The sequence below is a fragment of the Lampetra planeri genome, chromosome 22 (genome assembly GCF_965212315.1).
Source record: "Lampetra planeri chromosome 22, kcLamPlan1.2.h2, whole genome shotgun sequence".
In the NCBI taxonomy this organism is placed as follows: Eukaryota; Metazoa; Chordata; class Hyperoartia; order Petromyzontiformes; family Petromyzontidae; genus Lampetra; species Lampetra planeri.
The window spans coordinates 12,465,326-12,475,667 of NC_136128.1; the positions used below are offsets into that span (position 1 = coordinate 12,465,326).

Genomic DNA, 10,342 nt, shown 5'->3' on the forward strand with positions numbered 1-10,342 from the left:
CTCTGTAGCCAGTGCCGCTGACCGTTCGGCTGGCGCTATTGACAGAGGTTTTTTTTGTTGTTGAAACGTTCACGAACGTCACGGAACCATCTTCCAGCACAGCGTTGGTGATGAACCCCTCGGTCGGGCCTCTTTCGTGAGATGGCCTTTTGGTCTGAGCGTGGCTCGTGAGAAGAGCGAGTTTGTAAAATTGATCTGCGTCTATCCGTCTCGATGCAAATTGACTTGGAACGGCGGCTTGTGATTGGCCAGGGGTGCAGCCATATGCGCTTCTGTCGCTTCATAATATGGGGAGGTCAGAAGGAGTGCCCCATAGAGATTGTACTTGAATCGATTCTAACCGCGTCAACAAAGAAAACATGGAAAAAACTACTTCACTTCCTTTTCATACCGTGTGCGTTAGATTCACGTGAACCTCTGCGTCTGCTTGCTTCTGTCCTGTTGTAGAAAATCAGAAGGAATAACATTTTAAGGACTGAAATCATCAACTTGCTTTAGGTTTCTTTTGAACGTATTCAAAACCGTTACTAATAAAAATAATAATAAAAAATTAATATGCATTCCAAATAGAATTAAGCACATTTGTAGGTAGTGTACCACCCACAATGCCCCGCACAGACCGGCTGCCACTGCGGGACATACTTCATCGCGGCAACAGTAATGGATCGTTGGAAACGTGAAATAAGGATGAAGGAATGTATCATTTAGCGGCACTGCGATTGCACGGGGCTCCCGGGATTTAATGCGTATTTATCTCAGCGTGCGTGCTGCCTGCCAGCGCCTCTAATGAATTTGGTGCCCATTTGCGTCCCACGGTGAGATTGGCAGCAGCGCTATGGGAGGCGGAGGATTTACATTGTATGATCGAATTTAACCAGATGCTATATTCAGATAGAAAATGTCATTTGGTGGATGTTGCTTGGTGGCCCAGGGTGCTAATGTCTATGTCGGAGCACCTATCCCGTGCCGCGGAGATGTCTGGTTTGACTGTGGGCAGCAGCCACCGCCGGCTGCTCGAGCCACGGACTCTGAGTGGCCACGGGGAGTCGATGAGTCTCGGGCAGGTTTTCAGGTGACAGCACCAAACCACCAACCTCCCCTACCCCCCTCCCCGTCCCGTCAATTCCAAAGTTTTCACTTCACATATAACAATGATTATTTCATTCAACCTGGCCCAGATGTGAGAGAGATATGCATGAGAGATACTCAAATGTAATACCCTTTTTTCCTCTCTCTCTCTCTCTCTGTAATGTTTTTTTAAGGAGCTGATACAAGCCGCGCGATAGTGGCAATGTCATGCACGATTTGCTATTTTCCATGCACTTGAACCAAAAGTGGGGAGCCGGGGCTAGCATTCCATCAGGGTGAAGGATTCATCAGTGTCATGCAATTAGAGGGGGGTACGGAGATGCCACCGGTGCAGGACAGAGGGAGACCCAGGGAGAGATGGGAGGATGCGGTGGGGCGAGATACGAGAACCGTGCATTGTGAGTCGAGAATAGGAGCGCGTTGGGAGTGAAAACCCGGGCAGCAGCTGGGCCCCTGCTATCGTGGGATTTGTAGCTGAGAAGAAAACAAATGTCACGGGATCATTTGGGAATGATGAGAACAATTTGTCAATGGTATGCTGCCCTTCAAAGGGCTGAACAAAGGAACATCTCAGGGTGCCGGATCTGGGCTTTGAAAACGATGTGGGCAGCAAACAGCTCACTGGAGCTGTGTGGTGGCCTCTGGTGTCCGCAGGCTTGCGAGCGGTCGAGCGTGGTGGGCCGACTCGTACCATCTGACGAACGTTCATTTACATTCACGACATTCCCATTAATGAATGCAACTTTTAATTCGTTCAATGAGAAAAAAGTTAACGAGAATGGGTTTTTATCACGAGGCACGAATTTTATGGCATTCGTCATCAAGCGTGTGGGGCCGAAGGCTGCGCGGGGTTCAGCCGCCCTGCGGGGAGGGCCCACGGCCCCTGGGATGAGAATCAGCGCCTCACTTACCGGGTGGTGCGCGAGACCTCGCGGTGGGGCTCTGTTGTCTGAAGCGCACGCTCGAGGCCGCGTGTTTTCACCTCGTAACCTCGCGCTCCGAGCACAATGAGAAAACAATTACGCACGGAATCTCATCTTGCATGCAAATTTTTTTCAAGTAAAAACTATCATTGGTTGTACGAATAAATGCAAAGTATCTCGAGAACAGAATACAAAATTGGGTCTAGACACATACAAAGACAAAGATCCCTCGTATAGCCTTAACAGACTGTTGGGGCAAGTGCTGTTAGCGAGCACCTATGAAGGTCGGCACGGCACACGAGGGGGTGGGTGGCCAACACTACGCCCGGTTGTCTACCTCGTGGTGATGTTTACACACCGCACCTACTAATTTGAGGCTGAGTCGACCTAGGAGAGGCCCAGGACCGGTTCAGATAATCGTCACTGGTATTGGCCGTGAGCGGGAATCGAACTCGGGTAACTCGGTTTGTAGCGCAGCGCGCTAACCGCTACATTACCGCTCCCCGCACACACACACACAGACATATACACACACAACAACAACCGCCGGTGCCTTTCCTGGTCTCAGACTCTGTATCGCCTTTAGTACTTGAACAGATGGCACCTCAGCCAGCCACTCACATGGGGTGACTACTTCTTCCAATATTTGAGGCACCACGGCCTTAGCAGGGTTATCCCCACTTTGCCCCACGATGCTTTCCAGGTTGAGGGATTTCCCCTCCCCAAGATCTCAGAAATGCTCAGCAAATCGGCAAACCGGTTCCTGGAGGTTGGAGATTAGATCAACTTTCTTTCCCCTAATGATGGTGATAGGTGTGGCACTATAAGTTACTTTTTTGATGGAATTAAAGAGTGATTTGTGTTCGCAGGCCACCGAGGCAGATTCCATATCCTCAGCAACCCATGACCACCAACCATCCTTGCAGCACCTCGCGGCTCTCTGAACCTCCGAGCGAAGGCTGCGGTAAGCCTCCTCATTTTCCGACGTGGGATGCTCTAGACGATGAGAGTGGGCCTGTTGCTTTTTCTCAGCCAGCTTGACCACCTCCTCTTTCAGCCAGGGTCCCTGGGGAGGTCTGGTGCCAGACGGTAACGCTGTGATGAGCAGTGCCATGGGAGAAGTTGTTTTGCTGGACACACACATGCGCATTGGCCACGACCAACCTTTGTGCAAGGTGGTCACCCGTCCAAATGGTGGTTATATTACCCAGGCTCCACTCGGATTAGCTTCTGAGAAGTGGCAAGTTCATAGGCGTAGCACCACTGTGCAAAGGTTCGTCTCCAGATGATATTCGAACACAAATACGTTGTTATTTAATGGGGGGGGGGGGTGAATCTCGGCTCCCGAAGCGAGTCAGAATTTGCGTCTGGCCCATGTGAGATGGAGCGTCGCAGGAACTGGAGACCTCATCGCCAATTTCACGCACAGCGTGCGAAGCGCGGCGCAGCAAATGTTTTTTTCAAGTTGTTTATCAACAGCCACAGGGGGACGCTATTATTTACGATGTTGATTGTTAACTCGCTCAAACGAGAACTAAGGCTGACCTTCCCCTCCCCCTCACAAATGCAATTCTTACAAAGCCCACTCTCTCTCTCTCACGTTGTTGCAGCAATAATTTGATAATAAACAAATAAGATTCCACCAACGAATGCAAAGCGGAGGCATGCGGAGGATTGGGCCGTGGAGCGAGAACAGATTTCGTTTAGCAAAACTTCTCTTTAAAAATAAAGTGCCAATTATGTTAACGATACTTTGGGGCGAGCAATTCAGATTGTCTGCAAAGGGATACGTTTACTAGCAATGCTGAGGAGAGAGAGAGAGAAAACGTAAAGATGAGAAATATATATATATATGCGTCGTGTCTTTTGTGTAACAGCCCCAAAAAAACTTTGGAGCCCCTTTGCCGCAGGCGTGGATCCATCTTGAGCACTCAAAGTCAAAGCTCCACTTGTGTAAAGGCTCCGGAGCGACAGCTACAAATCTCGCTTTGATGTCACAACCGGCGACGAGATTAGAGTGACACGCAAAATCACTAGAATGAATCCACGGATTGGACGCGATGGGAGGGAAGATTCGTCTGTGTGTGGACCGAGTTCACATCCATCGCTCGCCGGACCCCGGCTATTGTGAAATTTCTTGTTACAGTGTTTCACACATTGGCTTTGACACGAACATTTTTTTTATGTGTTTTTAATATATATCTTTAGCCTGCCCAAAAAGGCATTTTTTCACTCTGCGATTTTGGTTTACATTTTAAAACATCGAACAAAAGGCCGTCTGGAAAGGTGCAGACCTGCAATAATAATAGTAATTTTATAGAGAGTAATTCATGCAAATTGCATCCCACAACGCTGCACAACAATTATCTAGTCCCTTACACAGATCATACAAAAACAAACCCCTACTTACTTAGGAAATCAAAAACTAAAAACGTAAATAACGAGAGACAAAAATACACATAGCGAAAAAAATCACGGAGAAAATAAATTTAAACAAATAATGTCTTGCTCATGTCACTGCTGACGAAACGGCCTGAACTGTAGCCTCTCTCGAGCAGACCGCTGTTGCACGCCGGCCAAGAGGTCTTCAAATGTGGGAATGCCCCACACTTCACCCCACCGCTTGCGAGCTGCCCATCGACGTGCCGTGGTGTAGACATTCGCACTGCTGGGTGGACAGATGTGTCCAGAGGATGGGGGACGATTAAAAGCATCGTAGTTCCAGCTGCCGCGCCGGGAGATCGAATCGAACCAGCGAATGTCAAGTCCAGTACGCTGCCGACCAATGGCAAATGCTGAACTAACAATGCACACTAATGTGGGCGTTCACTACAGACGGTGCTGCTTTGGTAAATGATTCGATGGGGCGCGTTCTGAAAAATGTTGACAACAATGCAAGCATTTCATCTCGGGAGTACACAGGGTGAAGAAGCAGCAGGGGAGATTGCCGCTCGTCATTGAAAAATGCAGAGGCCATCCAAAAGGGGGCAGCAATCAACTGTGTTTGTCAAAAATGCGGCCGTAAAACGTGAGCAGACAGCCCTGGCGCGTTGCTGCTGCTCTCCGTACAAACGCAGCGCCTGCTGTGCGCACGTGCTGATGCAGAGTTTGTGTTGCGGCCACCGCGGCGTGCAGTAGACAGCACTCGGCTTCACGGTGCCCTCTCCCTTTCTCTCGCAGTGATAAGAAGAGGCGCCCGCACGGAAGATGCCTTTGCAGGCGCTTTCAAACGCCGCTTTCAAAACGGGGAGACACCGCAGCGTTAGCCGTGTCAAGTTAAACCGCGGGTCTGCTCTTGCGTAGCGGGCAGACGGCGAACACGGAGAGCTCGGATAAATATCCGCAATTGCGAGAGACGCTGAAAAATGTTTGGTGCGAATTGGCCGCAAATGGGAAGCGTGCGAATAACTCAACGCAAGTAGGCGATCCGTCTTGCTCCACTGGCGACGCGACATGAGCGGCTGTTTATCCTTCTAAGCAGAATAATAAAAAATCTAATTATTTACCGTCGATCAATCAAACACTTGAGAACCACTTTGTTCTTTTCTCACCACGTTTTATGTCACTGTTGTTCGCAAGGTTCCGTGGTAATGTATGAACGTATATAACGTTGACGCCTGCCGAAGAGCTGCGCCCGAATTTGGGGCATGTTGTGGCTGCACTCATCACCACGTGGCAGAGCTTTATTTTAGGAGACGGATTTAAATTGTCAGCGGCGCTCTCTGTTCAGGCGTCCGTCCCATCATCGTTCAAAATACACACATCCTGAAAGCAGTGCTCGTTATGTGCTGATGCTGCTGCTGCTGCATTGGCAGTACTGCACGAGCGCAATTGACGGACAACTCAAACAGCTATAAACACTGCGGCTTTAAAAGGAAATGTATATATATACACTTGGCATGCTCTATGTTTTATGAAGGAGAAGGACCATTGCCCAAAAACACGTCACCTGTTATATATTTTTATTTGAAGACCACAGTGTTAATGGCGACTGTGTTGAGATGACAATTTGTTTACGTCTGCCACTGCATACAATCAAGAAGAGAGCATGATTTCATTAAAATACACCAATGAATATAGTCATAAGTCGGTGCTCCGGCTTCATAGTGGAGCATGTTAACCGCTGCACCACCACTCCACTCCTGGAATCTTTACTGTATTAGTAAAAAGTATAATTTCCGAATGTAATTTATTTACAATTTTTAACGTCGATTCCCCTCCCCCCCACTGCGATTTTGCTAGAATCGAATGCACAAAGGAAGAAAATGAGCATCCACATGAAAAGGAACGCGGTGGAATCTTCGTGCCGTGTGAGTGTCTGCGTGTGACGGCCTGGAAGCGTCGCGGTGTGAAGGCGAAACCGCCAGGGAAGATAATGAAACGGTGGAATTGTTGCAGTCCGATTCATTTCAAAAACTCCCAATTTATCTGCATTCAAAAGCCATGCAAACAGAAGACAAAAGAGTGGGAAATGGCCAATTTGATACGGTGTGCATATTCGCGGTGCTTTCGTACGTGACCCACTCCAATTGGCGAAGCCAGTGGAGCATTTCAACTCCGCCACTTTGCACTCGCACACACACACACATATACATATAATAACTAGCCCTGCAGGGCGGTAGCCTCGACACTGCGAGCGGTGCGCGGCGTCCCTCCACACACACACCGCCAGCTACGCTCCGTGACAGCTGCACCACTCACGGGAGGGTGGTGGAAGGCAGCTGACACCGCACCAGAACTGGGCAGGACGTACCCCCCCCCCCCCTTTGCCGCTGTGTCGCGGTTAACGCGCTACGCTTGGAATCCAGAGGGCACCGGATCGAGTCTATCTCCCGGCGCGGCAGCTAAAAGAATGGGAGCAAGTTTTTTTAATCCACACCTCCCTCCGGCCCCGCCCTTGCTGCTTCTGTCCACCCAGCAGCGTCAATTGACTCACCACAGTCAGTCGATCGGCAGGTTGCGTATTGGTGGGGTAGAGTGTGGGTCCGGCCAAGTGGGCATTAAGAAGCAGCTCCCTCTTAGCGTAGGCCCTGTTGTAAGCAGTGGCGTGAGCGACGATTTGCACGGCTGCGCATTTACTACCCAGGCCTGTGGATCTGGGGCGAATGACACATTTGCATTTCTTTTTCTCCATGTGACCTGCTAAAACTCGACAGCAGAGGCCTTACAGCATGACGAGCTAGTAGTGTTTATAGAACACACAGCGAGTGTAAGGGTACAAGTGCATCTCTGCACCACCCTGGCCAGATGTCTTGGGAGAATTGGTAATACCGACACTTCACCCCACCATCATCACACGCAAGGGCCTGCGACGGACCCGTTTGCAGTGCCCTGCTGTGTGGACGGAATGAGGCGATGGGGGTTAAGAAACTCGCCCCCATCGCTGCAACTGTTGCGACGGGAGATGGAGTCGAACCGTTGCGCTCTCTGGATTCCAAGTCAAGAGCTGACCATTTTACCACCGTGGCAGCATTCACCAAATAAATAAAAAGCAGGATCTCTTTACGTAAAAGTACGTGTGAGGATCTGTGTTGTAAGAGTCGCGTATTGTTAGGCGAGTCAGGTTGCTTGAGTTTGGCACGTAACAAAAACATTTCGAAAGTTTTCATTTTTAAAAATCCCATTATTTTTCGAGCTTGCGGCGTGACCTGCCAGATGTACAAAATAACCTTTGCATATTTCCTCATGCGTATAAATCTCATGGCCTGGGTATCATTTACTTTTGGTCTTTGCAAAACAAACACTCCCGATTGGAAAGTTGCAGCGTTCGCCTGGACACCGCCCCACACTCAGCCCCAAAACATCAAACACGTGGAGACGGCCACCTCGTAAAATATGCAACAGGGAAAGGAAAAACCATGGCAACATCGGGGGACAATAACAACAATAGACATCCACACGTGCATTTGGTCCGATGGAAAATGAGAGAATGTAATGAGTGTCGTGTGATGGTTATCGGGGGGAGGAGGAACACAAGGAAACTCTCCCTCTCAAACCGGCGAGTGGGGCAACTTCGCAAATCATTGCAATGAATTCAACAGATGCCGATGAAATCGCTTGACAATGAAATGCTGGACGGCTTGCAAGTGTTCGCGGGCGCGAGCTTCAACGGCAACTGCCGAGTTCAAAAGCCGGGCAAAGTTGGAGTGCCCGCCGGTCACTCCTCAAAGTCGCGGCCCGCAAGCCTCGCGCCTCTGCGCCGTGCGGCTGCTGCCGTCTCGCGAAGTCTCTCGCGGCCCCCCCCCCCCCGCACGCCCTGAGAAGCCACGGGGGGGGGGGGCAGAATCGTGGAATTGCAGCGAGCGTGATTTGGTCACAGATTTCGCTTCGGCCAATGCCCATAAAAGTATTAAATAATGCACATTTACAGCCCGTTGACAGTACCCCGCTGCTGCCGCTGCTGCTGCTGCTACTGCTGAATAAATGGCTGTCCCATGCAGTGTCGATCCTGCGAGTTGTTTGACCATACTTCCCCTTGGCACTGCTCACAGTGCGGGTTGACGAGTGATACAGAACGTTGGCGAGCCCTCTCTACTGGCACCAGTGCTGTCCCAGTCAACGTCAATTACAAGCGCACGAGTGTGCCACTGATTGAGATGAATGCAAAACTGCTGCTCGAACCCAGATTCAATTAGCTGCACCTGGCGAGGAAACAGAATTGTAATTAAAGTTTTTTTCTATCTCCAAACGTGATTAGGGCCCTTGCTTATTCATGGACAGAGACTGGAAATATAGTCGAGTTTAGAGTGCGCATCGGACTCAATGTGTCACGAACACCGGCCACGTTGTCTGCTATATACTTTTACGGCTACAGTGTTCATGGCAAATGCCTTGCGCGTGTTATTTTCACTTTGTGCACCACTGCCAGCACAGAATCACCAAACTATTTGTTCCACATGACAGACGGATCGATGCACATATTGCTCAGACACAATGTGAGAATGTAAAATATTATCCAGTGAAAAGTAATTTCGTATCATTTCCGGCCCTCGTCTAACAATTGTTTTATAAAGGACGATACCTCGGTGGACACCCTCTGCGTTGCACACCTATACAGGCCTTTGCCTATCCACTGCTGGATGAAAGCCTCCCCAAGTCATCGCCACCTTTCGCGATCTCCGCCCTGCGTGTGCAGTTGTGTCTCGTGTCATCGTCGTCATCGTCATCACCGCCACCACCATCGTTGGGTGGCTTAAACCCAGATTCTAACTCTAGATCCAAGCAGGGCCGGCTCGGTGTTCAGTCATCATGAACCCGCCTTAGCCGCGTGACCACCTCTTGAAGCTTTTTTTTTATGTGGAAGAAAACCGCACGTCACGTTTCATCATACTTCAGCACGCTGGTGAGTCAGTGCAGGTTAGCTAAGGGAGCACTTGACACGGATGTCAGCCATAACCCCGAATCAAACTCGCGTGCTCACGTGCGAACTGCAGTGCGCCAACCAAGTGCACCACCGCTCCAAAAGTGGAACGAAGTTTTTTGGGCAGTAAATAAAACGGCGATGTACTTGGGCCGATCAAAGGAAGCATCACATACAAGCATCTCTTATCAGCCGCTGCGATGTGTTTACCTCTAGGAGCCGCAATTCTTTACCGGCGCTCAGGGAGATGGGACGTTCTCAACCTCTTGATTTCATAGTTTATATTCGAGGGGCGATTCAAGCCGAGAGCTCTCGCCACCACAAAAAAAACATCATTCTTCTTCAGCACGCGGTCGCACCCGCGGTGTGCGCACGGGCACGGCGAGCGAGCCGTTTCGTTGTACACCAACAATAAATAAGAACAACCTGCTCCGTCGCGCACACGTACGGCTAACGGAGGCGAATATCTCACCGCGGAATCGTAATGCCACATCTGTTACCGCTCTCGCATTAATATATTTGTTGCGCAAACTGCATAATGATCACCCATAAACATTCGTTACCGCGCTCAGCGGCTCGCTCGGTGCCGCGAATCCATCGCGGCGCGTGCCGAGCTCCGCGCCCGCCTCTAAATCACCCTTCCTTGTGAAACGTGCGCACGAGTGTTTGTTACGTATTAAAGCCAGAGCCCTTCCCCCCCCCCACTCGCCTTCATCTGGAGCGCACGGTATTCCTCATTTCTTCCGATCACTGAAATGTAACTGCTCGTGAGCTCACTCACGCGGCAATTAAGCTTCGGTCGAGAGGGCCACTTCACACCGGGATTGGCCGGAGAGGGCGGTCCCTGGGACGAGGCAGGCGGTCTCCCTTAATCCGCTCCGATGCCGAGTGGCTGCAGGCACCGCCGCTCATCGCAGAACAATTGCTTTTCTTTTTAATCCCACGCAACACTCCCCAACCCCCACCCCCT

General features: G+C 50.3%; 1 long non-coding RNA gene across 1 annotated transcript; it reads right to left on the reverse strand.

Moving 5' to 3' along the window:
• Positions 1-377: 377 nt before the first annotated feature.
• Positions 378-9,957, reverse strand: LOC144725137 (uncharacterized). The gene is made up of 3 exons (XR_013586624.1): positions 9,583-9,957; positions 2,001-2,085; positions 378-438 (listed from the first exon to the last, which is right to left on the reverse strand). It is a non-coding gene; the product is annotated as an uncharacterized LOC144725137 (long non-coding RNA).
• Between the last annotated feature and the right edge of the window lie 385 nt (positions 9,958-10,342).